The 3,958-nt window shown below is 41.6% G+C and overlaps 1 pseudogene; it reads right to left on the reverse strand.

Moving 5' to 3' along the window:
• Positions 1–1,457: 1,457 nt before the first annotated feature.
• On the reverse strand, positions 1,458–2,399 carry LOC133041491 (olfactory receptor 2A12-like; annotated as a pseudogene).
• Between the last annotated feature and the right edge of the window lie 1,559 nt (positions 2,400–3,958).

A 3,958-nucleotide genomic window follows, 5' to 3' on the forward strand; every position in this document is an offset into this window, starting at 1 on the left:
GAAGTTGTACCCAGACCTTCTCCCATAGAATACATTCTGAGCTCAAAAAAGCATGTCCTTGAGCAAGAAATACTGCTGCCTATGAGGCCTACATGTCCAAGGCAAAAGAATGTGAAAAAGAAAGAATGTTCACCTCCTCCTTAAAGGACCTTTAGACTTGGACTCCTTATCAACCTGGCTAAGTTAATGCTCTAACTTACAAAATAGAAATAGATTCACAGACACAGAAGACAGACTTATCTCTACCATAGGGTAAAGGTCAGGGGAGAAGGATAAACACAGAGCTTGGAATCAATATATGACACTACTATATATAAAATGGATAACCAACAGGGGCCTACTGTATAACACAGGGAACTACTTTCAATATGTCATAATAATCTATAAGAGGAAAGAATCTGAAAAAAATAGATTTATGTATACATATATACATATAACTGAGTCAGTTTGTTGTATACCTGAAATTGACACAACATTGTAAATCAACTATACTTCAATTTAAAAAGAAAGGAAAAAATATATCTTCCCTTATGCCTTCTTGTTTGTAAGCTGGAAGAAATGTTCCCTATCTGTCTTTATTTCTTCCTTCATAAGCGTCAGCATACATCCATTCTCACTTAAATAGAGAACATGGAAATAGATTAGAGAATGAAATTAAATGACTAAAGATTAATTTTTATGCCTCCATTTTAATGTGATGCATCTTAGTTTCTAAAAATTTTGTAACCTAACAAGTATAATTTTACCTAGTCTGAAAGATAATTATATATAAAATATTATCAAAAGTTGTATTTTTCTCCTATGCATACATATTTTACTCACATGGTTCCATGCTGTATATTCTTTGCAATAACCTGTTATGTAACATATTATTCTATTGTTCTTCTGATCATTCTGTCATATTCTTCAAAAAAATGTATTAAAACATTAGGGAGGGAGGTGAAAGTGAAGTTCAAGAGGGAAGGGACATATGTATACCTATGGCCAATTCATGTTGATATATGGCAGAAACCATCACAATATTGTAAAGTAATTATCCTCTAATTCAAAATTTAAAAAAGGAAACAATGTATAAAAACATTAAAAAAGAACTATCATGTATTAATATTTCAGCCATTATTCCTTTCTCTCTGTCATAAGACTAGCATTTTCAAGATAGAACCTCCTACTTTGGGTGGGATCCAAGAATCCGGTGGCAGAAGGCCACAGTCTATTTACATCTGACATTGAATATGAACATAAATGAACTCTCACTGTTGTAACCCACTGAGATTGAGTTATTGTGCCACAGTGTATCAACTTGATCAAGACAGCCATGTTGGTTTCATGTTCCACCTTTGTGCAACTGACCAAGTACTATTTTGTTTCAGATGTATAATGTTGGTTTCATGCATTATAGATACTCCACCTTTTCTCAACATTGGGCATTCTACCTTAGACTCTGCCTGCCTCCCAATTCACCAGGCCACTCTACCCTTCCCCATCACTTTGAGAAAAGCCCCCTTGATGTCTTTGTTCCTCAGACTGTAGACCACAGGATTAAGCAGGACAGTGAACACATTATAAAAGAGTGATACCTGCTTGTCTTGCTCAGGGGAATAGCTTGCATTGGGCCTCATGTAGAGGTAGGTGGCTGGAGCATAGAAGAATGTGATCACAGTCAGGTGGGAAGCACAGGTGGAGAAAGCCTTGCAGCGGGCCTGCATGGACTTGATCTTAACAATGGCCTGGGCAATACGGATGTAGGAGGCCACAATGAGGGACAGTGGGGCAACAACCATGAAAACACTGATGACTAGGTCCACCATTTCAATGAGGTGTGTATCCATGCAAGCCAAATTTCGTACTGAGGGGCTTTCACAGAAGTAGTGGTTGACCCTGTTGGGCCCACCGTATGGCAGCCTCATGGTGAAAAAAGTGTGGATAAGAGAGACGAAGAAACCACAGGTCCCAGCTGACAGTCATGTGCACAGGCCCCAGCTGAGGATGACAATATAACGCAGTGGATAGCAGATGGCCACGTATCTGTCATAGGCCATGACTACAAGGAAAAAACACTCAGTCAAGGCCAGGGCACCAAACATGTACATCTGTAGCCAACAGCCAGCAAAGGAGATGGTCTGAGATAGAGAAAGAAGATGCACTAACATCTGGGGCATGGTGGTAGTTACATAGGCCATATCTAGCAGGGAGAGGATACAGAGGAAGAAATACATGGGAGTGTGGAGATGCATATCCAGGCATACCAGGGTGATGATGAGCCCATTGCCCAGGACTGAGCTCAGGTAAAGAAGAAGGAAGGCACTGAAGAGGATCCTGTTGGTTGTGGGGTCACTGGAGAAGCCAAGCAGGATAAATTCAGAAACCCAGCTTTGGTTCTGCCCTGGAGGCATCCACATGATGGGCCTATAAGACGATCACATTCATTTAAATGCCATCTAAAATATGATAGTTGAATAAGAACTGGAGGCAGACAGGCTATGATTTTAATTTTGAGTCCACTACTCACCTAGAGCCTTGCACAGTTACTTAACCTCTCTGAGCCTCATCTATAAAATGAGGCTAATAACACTCATCTTTCAGGGCGTTTAGGAAGAGTTGGGGCAATGTATGTGAAGTATCTCATATTAAAACAATACCTTAAAACACTAAATAGTAATAAATACTCATTTGCAATCTCCCAGGCTTATTCCCCAACCCTCAGCAACCAACTGAAAAATTGGTTGCTCAAATATCTAGTAACAATCAACTTACACAATATCATCTCCAGCCCCCAAACCTGCAGAATTGCTCTTCCCTTCTGCCTTAAGGTCATTTGTCTGGATGTATTACAAGCCTCTCCTCACCCTGAGAACATGTTTCTTTGACAACTGACAATAGGAAGCTTTATCAATAAAGGGTGACAGAGGGGCAATGTGATGATAGGAGGAGACTGAGGTTGGGGCTTCAATTTCTCCTTCCTCAGTTACTCACCTGGATGCCAGTGGGTTGGTGGGGACCATCCACAGTCACATACTCAGGCCACACACATTCTCCCTACCCAGTGATCACTTCTAGGAGAACTCTGGCCTGTGACTCCACCCTAACTTCCAGTAGCAGACTGTGTATTCCTGTGGCAGTCACACCCTCTCTGAAAAAGTCTGAGCTTAGTTTTTTTTTTTTTCTTTCTGGTTAGAGAAGATAGTGGTGTCAAAAGGAGGAGGAAGAAGGAGGGAAAGTGAAAGTCATTCAAACGTGACCAACTCACTGCAACCCCATGGATTATACAGTTTATGGAATTCTCCAGGCCAGAATACTGGAGTGGGTACCCTTTCCCTTCTCCAGGGGATCTTCCCAACCCAGGAATTGAACCCCAGTCTCCTGCATTGCAGGCGGATTCTTTACCAGCTGAACCACAAGGGAAGTCCAAGAAGGACGGAAGTAACTCCTAAATCCTTAGGCCCTGTGAACTCTTCTTTAGCTATAAGACAATAGCTGTTTTTTTTCTTTTTTTTATTTGCTACTTCTGGATTTCTTCAAGTTCCTTTTTATACCTTTTAGCAGTTATCTACCTTTAACTAGTCTAGTCAAGGCTATGGTTTTTCCAGTAGTCATGTATGGATGTGAGAGTTGGACTATAAAGAAAGCTGAGCGCCGAAGAATTGATGCTTTTGAACTGTGGTGTTGGAGAAGGCTCTTGAGAGTCCCTTGGACTGAAAGGAGATCCAACCAGTGCATCCTTAAGGATGTCAGTCCTGGGTGTTCATTGGAAGGACTGATGTTGAAGCTGAAACTCCAATACTTTGGCCACCTGATGCGGAGAGCTGACTCATTTGAAAAGACCCTGATGCTGGGAAAGATTGAGGGCAGGAGGAGAAGGGGATGACAGAGGATGAGATGCTTGGATGGCATCACCGACACAATGGACATGGGTTTGGGTGGACTCCGGGAATTGGTGGTGGACAGGGAGGCCTGGTGT

The sequence above is a fragment of the Dama dama genome, chromosome 20 (assembly GCF_033118175.1).
Source record: "Dama dama isolate Ldn47 chromosome 20, ASM3311817v1, whole genome shotgun sequence".
NCBI lineage: Eukaryota > Metazoa > Chordata > Mammalia > Artiodactyla > Cervidae > Dama > Dama dama.